Source organism: Solanum tuberosum, unplaced genomic scaffold, assembly GCF_000226075.1.
Source record: "Solanum tuberosum cultivar DM 1-3 516 R44 unplaced genomic scaffold, SolTub_3.0 scf00239, whole genome shotgun sequence".
NCBI lineage: Eukaryota > Viridiplantae > Streptophyta > Magnoliopsida > Solanales > Solanaceae > Solanum > Solanum tuberosum.
Window position 1 is genome coordinate 161,605 of NW_006239163.1, and position 10,818 is coordinate 172,422.

The following is a 10,818-nucleotide window of genomic DNA, read 5'->3' on the forward strand; positions in this document are numbered from 1 at the left end:
ATTTTCATCTAACTGGCTGCTGACCCTCATCTACGGTCAGACCTACGGACCGTGGATCGAACGACGGTTCGTGCTGGTCAACCGTAGTTTGTGTCAGAGGCTAGGTAGGGGAAGTCTCCATATCCACGGACACAGACCACAGACCGTGGTCTGATCTACGGACCGTGGGTCTGTCCGTGAGTCGGGACTTAGCCAATTTCTGAGCCGGGTTTGGGAGGGGTTGCAGTGGTGAACCACGGACCACCAGCACGGGCCGTGGTATGACCTACGGTCCGTGGATGGTGACCATAAGTTGCACCTTCAACTTCTCGAAATTTGTATTTTTGGTCTGTTTCGAATACGGGGTGTTACAAGGAAGGTCTGGACTACTTTCATACATACTCTCTATTAACAAGGATAACATCAATTATGATGTTAATAGCACTAGCGGTAGTGTATGATCTTAAAATCCACCAGATGGATGTAAAAACAACCTTCTTAAATGGAAAGTTGGAGGAAGAAATTTACATTGAACAACCTGAAGGGTTTGTGGTTCCTGGTAAAGAAGAGAAAGTGTACAGACTTGTGAAGTTGCTTTATGGGCTCAAGCAATCACCCAAACAATGGCATGCTAAATTTGACCAAACAATGTTGGCAAACGGATACAAGATTAACGAATGTGACAAGTGTGTTTACATTAAAAACGTTCTGAATCATGAAGTCATTGTTTGTCTGTATGTTGATGACATGTTAATAATGAGTAAAGATATTGACGATTAAATGCTACTAAGTGCATGTTGTCCAGCAAATTCGATATGAAGGACTTAGGAGTTGCTGATTTGATCTTAGGGATCAGGATTCTCAAAACTCCTCAGGGACTAGCATTATATCAATCTCATTATATTGAAAGAGTATTGGATAAGTTCAAGTACTTGAATTTCAATGCTATCAAAACTCCAATTGATTTAAGCTTTACATTTCAAAAGAATAAAAGTGAAAGTGACTCTCAATTGGAATATGCCAGAGTGCTGGGAAGTTTGATGTATATTATGAATTGTACGCGACCAGATATAGCATGTGGTATTAGCAAACTGAGTCAATTCACTAGTAATCCTAATCAAACTCACTGGATGGCAATGAAATGCGTGTTGGGGTATCTGTAACATACACAATACTATGCTTTGCATTATAATAAATATCCTGCTGTGATTGAAGGATATAGTGATGCAAATTGGATCACCGGGTCAAATAAAGTAAAATCCACAAGTGGTTACGTGTTTACACTTGGTGGAGGAGCAGTCTCTTGGAAATCGTCCAAACAGATATGTAATGCTCGCTCCACAATGGAATCTAAATTTATTGTTTTAGATAAGGCCGGTGAATAAGCTGAATGGTTCCGGAATTTCCTAGAGGATATTCCATTCTGGCCCAAACATGTGGGACCTATTTGCATACATTGTGATAGTCAAGCAGCAATAGGTAGGGCAGAGAGCGTCATGTACAACAGAAAGTCTCGTCATATACGACGGAGATATAACACCGTAAGACAATTTCTCTCTTGTGGAATTATCACAATTGACTATGTGAAGTCAAGCGATAATGTGTCAGATCCACTAATGAAAGGCCAAGTGAGAGAGGCAGTTGAAAGATCATCTAAGGGAATGGGTTTACGGCTTATGACAAGTCAGCATGGCGGTAACTCTATCTAGCAGACTGGAGATCCCAAGAGCTAGATTCAAGGAGGAAAACAAAGTTGTGACTGACGGTTTGACATTGTCAATCAACTCAATCCATTCTCATGATGAAGACAATGCTCAGGAACAAGGTTAAGACCTTAAGGCTTGTTAATGAGTTAATAAAGCTTAAAGTTTTTAATGATTTGCTAAGTTTGGCAGATTTGACCAAATAGTGTATCTACGCGATGACACGGTTAGAAATCACCTATGTGAGTGTGAAGTGTAAGTCGCTTCAAAGAGGTTTTTTTGTCAAAAGCTATTCTCTATACACTCATGAAACCAGGAGGTGTTCATGGCTGAAATGAACACAACCGTAAGAACCATAAACGATAAAGGGTTAATTGTGTGACATAGGGTTGTCTAGGTATACACCAAAGCTCGACTATTCAAAGATATCGCATCTACCGATTGACCAAGTATATCCGACATATGTTCACCATGGAAAGTCCAAGTGGAAACCTACTTATCCAGATGCAATTGATCCTTACTTGTAAAGTACACACACGTTCGTGCATTCCTTTATGTTATGACCATTCCCCATTAATGTGGGGGGTTGTTGGGTATAAAAATTGTTGGGTATAGCAAGAGTAAATGGAAAATGGAGGGAAGATGAAAAGAGGAATTGGAAAAGATTCTCTTATGCTTTAAGAAAAGACATTCCTCCCTCATTGGTGGTGGAAAGAAAAATAGATATGTTTAAATTGAGAAACATTTCTATTAGTTGTTAAAAGGGTTGGAAAGAGGGACCCCTCTCGCGCTGCCATCGTCGTCGCTCTCTGGGCTCGGCTACGGCTTTGGACAAAGTTTTGTTTTAATTATTTAGTTAATTAACCGAAATGTTCTGACCCGACTCGGATCAGCGTGACCCTTTTTATTTAAATTCTTTCCCATTTTATTTTGAATTTTCCGCCATTGGAAATGACTGTTCTGAAAGGTGGCAACTTTCGGGAACAGCCATGACCGTTTGAAAGGTTGCAAACTTTCATGAATGGTCGTGTGGATTCTGAAAGGTTGCAACCTTTCGGAACCAGTTCCTCTTGGCTATAAATACCCATAATTCTTCAAACTTTTTACGTACGAAAATTTCTGATTTCTTCTTCTTCTTGTGCACAAATTTTCTTTGTGTACTTTACTGCCGTTGAGTGGCTCGCTGACACCAGCGTTTTGGGTATCGATACACTGGTGAATAAGATCATTCTATCCTGGGAGGACATATTCCAAATCAAACCTCAGATACTAGAGGGAAATAATTTCCTTAAGAGGACACTGTGCATTCGGTGGGATTGATTTTCTTTCCATTCTGTTTTTCCAGATTCTGGTATGTTTTTACAGATTTTAGTTTTGTGAATTAGTTTATGTTCTTCTGTTCTTCACTCGTTCATTAAACTTTGGTAACTTCTTGTTTCTGCAAAGTTCGTTGTAATCAGTAGTATTGTTTTAAACACAGATTGTGTAACAGATGCTTCACCTAATGTATGTGTGTATGTATAATAACTGTAACACCCCAGAAAATCTTTGAGCTAAGACTCGAATCATCCTTCGTAGTGAGAAAGTTCTTACCAAGGAATTTAAATTTTCCTAAGTGTTAAGGTTACTAGATGTAGCACCTTGAGTTCCAAGAAGAATTAGAGATAATTCATTGAAGTCATTCCTAAGTTTTTCTTAAGTTTTGGGTCAAATTCAAACAAGTATAAATCCTAGTACAGGAAGAATTAGGTGGGGTACAAGATGGAAAATGAAAGTTCTTCGAGTACTCTTTCCAACGCCACCGAGTTTGCTAAATTTCGAGCTCTGAGTAAAAAGTTATGGTTGATTTACTAACGACGCAGAAACCTGGCAGCAGCTCCGCGATGGCTCCGCGTTACAGAGCCAATACGGACCTCACTGCCTGCTGAAAAATTATTCCGACTCCCAGCTCATTTTATTTATTTCTTTAAGGGTATTTTGGTCCTAAAAACCCTTAGGAGGTCATCTAAATTGCCCTAAACGTGTAGAAACATCACTTTTCATAAATCAACCCTCTCATCCACTCCAAAAATTCTACACTCAAGGAATTCAAGAAACACTAAGGCTAGGGTTCTTCTTCCAAGATTTTTCTTCAAGCTCTTCAAGAAGATGGTTCTTTCAGGTATGTAAGCTTCCATAGTGTTGGGTTTGTTCACCCACACGCCAATCATGTTAATTTCAGCGTTAAATTCGTTTTAGAAAGTTGAAAGTTTGGTGTTCTTGATATGTGTTCTTTGAATTTACTTCGTTCTTGAATTTGGCTGAGATTGAGGAGTTCTTGAGATTATTGCGTCAATTTATAGAGTTTTTTTGAGTTAGATTCTAGTATACATGTGTTGGGTAACTAAATCTAAAGAGAAGTTGAGCAAAGGAATCGAATTTAGGAGAATTGGGGTTAGAAAACGAAGAAGGAAAAAGTCAAGCGAATCTGGCAACCCAATCTGCGTCGCTGACCTGCCTCCCCATTTCACAAAATTTTTCTCCGCGTCGCGGAGAGGTCACGGACCCTTCTGCCTCAAAATTTATTTCGCGATCAAATATTTAAGTGCATCTCCGCGTTGCGGACTTGCTTCCAAACAGTGATTTCTTGATCATTTCTCATGTTTAACTATCTAAAAGCACTCCTAATCATCATGATATCTTTCCTACCACAAATCATAACTTTGAATTCATAATTCAAATTCAAGGTAGATCTAAAAGTTAAGTCTTGAGAGTTCTTTTGAACATTTTGAGAAAGTCCCTTTGAGTCTTTCTAAGGAGTCTTCTACAATACCTAATAACTTGTTTCAAGACTGGAGCAAGTGAGTATATAAATGAGGAGAATGTATTCATTAGTCCACTTTATCATCATGATATCCTTCATATCATGAACCATAACTCTTGAATTCATAATTCACATTCAAGAGAGAGTAAGAGTAGAGTTCAAGAAAGCTTTCGAGATCGATTGTGAATCCTTTGAGATCAACTATCGATTTGAGCTATGTTTTGAGGAAGTAAGTATAAGAATGAGAAGAGTCGGATACATGAGTTCTATATTGTTATGTAGACCCTCGAGTCGAGTCGTTCATGCCCATAATTTCCGCATGAACTTCATAAATTGAGTACCTTCGAGAGGAGTAGTATATTCAAGTTCTAAATCTCGAGTATTGAGTTCCTAACCCTTTTTGAGATTATATTCCTAATCATGGGACTATTACATGTTACCCATGACGTCCTTGAGTTGAGTAGTTATGCCCATAATTCTGCATGAATCCTATAAGTCGAGTAGTCTTGAGATGAGAAGTATCTTTGAGTCCTTGAGTTGAGTTGTTCATGCCCATAATTCTGCATGAACCTTATGAGTTGAGCATTCCTGAAATGAGTAGTATCATTGAAGTTCTTGAGTTCTGAGTTGTTGAGTTCCGAGTATCGAGTTCTTTGTATTGGTTATTGAAAACCTTGAATTGAGTCGTTCACGTCCATCATTCAGCATGAACCCTATTCTGAGAAGTCTTTTACAACTTTTTCTAAACTTGTTTTAAGAGCTGAGCACTTGAGTTGAGAAAGAGTAGAGTAAATTTTGTTTTCCTTAAAATGATATATGGGAACTAAGTATTCCCAACAGTAAATGTTTTCACATTTAAAAGAGGAGGAAACTGAGATTTCCAAAAGAGTTTTTGAGCAGTTGAGTAACCTCTTTTTAGAGAAAGATTTTGAGTAATAATCTCAAACCACATAAAGAGTTATGTTTTTAAACATATGAGTTGAGTATATTTTGGGGAGTAGTATTGAGCACCGATATGGGGGAGAGTTCATACAACTCACAGCCCCCATAAACCATGTAGCCAACGTGGGTAGAAAGGGTGGGTCATACATTTAAGATGATTCCTTAGTATTTTTTAGCACAGACTAGTGGATCCACTTAGTTGAGAGGCTCTATACCCCGGCAAGGTATATGATAGTTCAGGAAGTGTGGGTGAGACAATGTATCATCACATAGCTCATAGTGATGGTTGTCGGTTAGAGAAACTCCCACAGATATAGGACAGTTCTGGAAATGTGGGCGAGACACTGTATCATCGCATAGCTCATAGTGATGGTTGTCGGTTAGAGAAACTCCCATAGAGTTATATTGTATTTTTATATACACACTGAGTATTATTGTGTATTTGAATACATTGAGTTGCTATCTACAGTTTTACAGCTTTCCATATATATTGCATCTTTTACTATTGCTTTATCATTGAGTATCATGAGTTAAGTATTTTGAGTTGAGTACCTTCGAGTTGAGTATCTTGAGTTGAACTGTGCTTCATTGTGTCGAGTACCTTATTGTTGAGTTTCACTGAGTTGAGAACCTTATTACTGAGTTGAGTATCTTATCATTAAGTACTTCTGAGTTGAGTAAGTTTGAGTAGTTTTGAGTATCCTTGAGTATTCCTTGAGTTGAGTAAGTTTGAAAAGAGGTAAGTATGTTTCCTTACTATCAAGTTCAAGCTTATGTTATTCCTTACATGCTCGTACATTCCACGTACTGAGCCATTTGGCATGCATCGTTTCATGATGCAAATATAGGTATTCGGGGTCATCAACAGGAGCTTTGTTGATACCACATGGAGTTTGAGTTAGCTATGGTGAGCCTCCTTGCTTTCGGAGGGTTCCACTTTTACTTTCAGTTATATCAGTTGTTAGGAGGTCGTCGGTCTTTTCCCGACTTCCATCTTTGTCATTTAGAGGCTTCATAGATAGACTGTAGAGTTTTAGAAGTCTGTTCATTTATTTTATTAAATGTTTCAAAGACATAAGTTGCCTATTTTATGGCGAGTTAAATAATTTATTTTTATTCAGAGTTTTTCATTTGAGTTAAAGTTTTGTAATAGAGTTTCATGAATTTTTATTCTGTCTTAAGCTTTGTATGCTTGAGTTAGTCTTCCGCTTGTAGTCAGCCAGGATGAGAGTTCGCTTGGGGACCAGCTATAGTTCTCGAGTGCCTTCCACGTCCAGGGTGTAGGATCGGGTCGTGACATTAACAGTTTAACAACATGCTATTACTAGCCAATAAACAAGTTTCGACAATTTCTAAATTTGCATTCAAACAAAACTTTATACAAAATAGATAAAATATTGGGTCCGGGCGCACATGGACAACCACTATGCATATAAGATATGGGAGTCTAAAAGTTCAATTGTTTTAAATATAATCCATATTTGCTTATACTTCTCTTATTAATGATTGTGAGCTATTAATGCAACAAATGGGAACCCATAGATAATCCATATTAATGTTTCCAAAAGGAAGAAGGGGAAGATTTTGATCGAATTGAATGATCCTTTGTTTATTATACTTAGCGATTCTTTGAATTTTCTCCAAAAATTATTAATTGTATAACTAACAGTAACATAGCTATCCCTGTCAGTGGTACCCAAACAAATTATCTTGCAGCATTAAGGGGAATTCATTAAGGATTAAAATTAATCGCTTAACTTTCCTCTTGCTTGATTCAAATTTCTTTCATTTCGTTGATGTTGTGTGTTTCTTTTTGCATTGGTGTTGAGCTCTTTTTTTATGGTGAACAATTACAAAGTAGTTTAACAACATATACATGCTTGGTAACCACATTCATCTTCATCAACGATGGTGTCTGGCTCTTGGTTGAACCCCATGAACATATACATTCTATATAAAACAATTTATTTATTTTTGTAGGCTTCTTGAGTCTTATTTTCTCTCGGCAATAGTAGTGAAGGAATATAATTGATATACTAATTCTTTATAAATCTACCTACTAATTACATTTTAAAATAGTTTGATCATATCACAATATGATTTTGATATATTTTTGAGAAAGAGTTTCTAAAACATGATTAGTATGACAATCGAGTATGTCATCAATGTTTAAGTAGTATGGTATACCAGTTATGCCATCAATGTTTATGAAGTATGACTTCCCGAGTCATCAATGATCATATCACAATATGATTTTGATATATTTTTGAGAAAGAGTTCTTAAGTGTGAATTGAGCAAGAGTATAAGGGAACTAAGTATTCCCAAATGTATCAATTTTTACATTGAAAAAAAAAACTTTGATTTCTAAATGAGTTATGAGTTCAAAAGATATTTCAAGAACAGTTACCTCTTTTAAGAGGGTAGTTTGAGAAATTATCTCAAACCAGAGGAAGAGTTATGTTATGAGCATGAGTTATATATATTATTGGGAGTAGTATTGAGCACCGATATGGGGACGAGTTCAGACAACTCAAAATCCTCATAAACCGTGTATGCCAACATGGGTAAAGGGTCATACTTTTTAGATGATTCCTTATTGCTTTTGTGCATAACTTAGTGGATCCACTTAGTTGAGGTGTTCTAGACCCCGACAAGGTATGGGACAGTTTTGGCAACGTGGGCAAGATCTTGTATCATCACGTAGCTCATAGTGATGGTTGTCGGTTAGAGAATCTCCCAATAGAGTTAAAGTGTATTTTTATATATCACTTATTATGTTAATTTCATAGATGAGAAAGTATTTTGTAAAGCTTTAAATGATTTAACTCCTTTATTTCTCTACATTCAGCTTGAGTACATTGTTATCTATTGCAGTCCTTTCTTTCAGTTATTTGTTATTTAGCTATATTACATAATCGTACATTCAATGTACTGATGTCACTTGACCTGCATCTTTTAATGATGCAGATACAGGTTCTTAGGATCCTCAAAAAGAGTCTGTTAAGATCGCTTCATCCACTCGTCAGCTTTTGAGTGAGACCTTCTTGCTTCTGGAGGACTCCAATTTTATGAGTGATTAGTAGCATTTTGAGTAGTTGTGGGTTTTTTTCAACACTCATCTTTGTACAGTAGAGGCTTCATTAATAGACAGTTTTAAAGAGTCTTTCAGTTTTCAGATATTTTATTTAAAACTTATGTTTCATACTTAGTATATTCAGCAAACTTTTGAGATTCAATAAACTGTTTTTTAAACATTTCTTTCAATTTGATGCTTATGTATGCTTGAGTTAGTCTTCTGCTTGTAGTCATCTAGGATGAGGGTTCGCTTGAGGGCTAGAAATAGTTCTCGAGTGGCGGCCACATCCAGGGTGTAGGCTCGGATCGTGACACCTTTGGCGGTGTTCTAGGTTAAATAACTCAGTTTCAACTTGAATGTTTTCTCGAAGTACAGATGTCTGAGCCTTCTTTCCACGATGTGCTTTGCCTACCGTTGCTTCTTGTGCCATTTGTGCCTTCAAGATCGGTATGCGTTAATTCTTCCCCATGGCCAGTGCACATTAGTTAACATGCGCTGAGAGAGAATGCATAGAGAGAGAAGGTTCAACTATTGATTTATTATTTAACTATATTGGGATCCAAAATATTCTATTACCATTTATAAAAAAATACTTATTATACATGAGTTCATTCTTACCAAACAATATGATAATTGATTACTATAAATATACTCAATGTATCAATACTCTACATACATCATATTTTTTTGAATTCTCAAAGTAGAAGTTTTGTCATAGAAAAACAGATCAAGACCACTAACATAGAAAGGATGCTAAAAACACCCATTAAAAAATTGATCCAAGAGTGTAAATTTTAATGGAAATAAATAGATTAACAGAAAAAGAACCCCAAAACAAACAAAAACATAAAAAGATGACTCTTAGAATGATTGAAACAAACAAGAACTTGACTTTTATTTCTTAACAAAAAAAACTAGAGATTTGATGAAGTAGTTACAGTGACGTAGATAACTTGTTCGCTTGAGAATAGAAATGAAAGGGGATTGGAGGCAAAGGGAGAGTGAAGAAATTTGTATGTATAGGAAAATTCTCAAGATTATTGTAATACATTATGTCTTGATGAGTAGTATACGGGAGGATTAATAATCTTCCTCATTCTTCACAAAATTTTATTTGATTTAATTTGATGAATAGGAATCAAAAATGATCAATTTGTTGTAAATATATTTATGTGGATGTCCATAACTTCAACGTGTAATGACATTGTAATGTATAGTAACTCTCAAACCTCCATAACCTTCCCCCTTGATATTCCTCTATAACTTACATGGTTAATGTCCCCATTACATTCATGGTTAATATCATGTTTATCACAAACCTTGTGTATGCCTCTATATAATATATAAATAGAGGCATTAGAGTTCATATTGGATACATTTGAAGATTTGATGAACACTTGAATCCTTGGAAGAATAAGAAAAGCTTTCCTCTCTTGTCTCCCAATTTCTATCGCTTTCAACTTCTATATTTCTTGTCTTATTTTGCATTAGTTTTATAACACATTATCAGCATGAGTCTCTAATATTATTTTCGTGATTACTTTTAAGTTCTTCTCGTAGAAGAACAAAATATAATATTTACTGTCATCTCCTAGGTACTGCTGTGAATAGTACCTCAAGGCTTAAGATGTTGTGAAGTGCAAATTACATGACATAAATCATGTAGTATGTTTTCATTTTCCTCTTGTTGATTTATGTTTTTTTTTCATCCCGTTTCATGTTAAAATTTATGGATAAATTATAACTTTCAATTGATGATATGAATATTTGTTGTAAAAACTATCAATTTAAATTTCAACTTAAAATAATGGTGATAAATTTTTGCGGTACTCGTTCAAAAATAGGAATAAATTGTAAATGAATATAGTAAATAAAAAAGTTGATCACTAGTGAATTCATTTTGGAGTTGACAAATGTAATCAATTATTTTGTGTGTATGTTTGTCTACATTTAATCTATTTATTATTTATGGTGAAAACTGTTTAGCATCTTAGTGTGTCAATAAGTTGATGAATCACTAAAAAGGTTTGGTGCATTGAATATTATTTTTATTGGAGGATAAAAATAGATTATAAATAGTTTGTTGCTCCTCTGATTCCTTGATTATATTTCATATGTTATTGAAACTTAATTGTGCAAATATTTACAAAGTGGGGTAATTTTTAAAGGTTTGAAGGCGAGTTCAAGTACACTTGGCCTATTATATCATTGTTTAAGGATAAGACGGTAGATTTAAATCTTATCGCACTAAAAAGGGGTAAAAGATCGGATTCAAGTCTTGTTATACCATAAGAACAAGATGTTGGGTTCATTT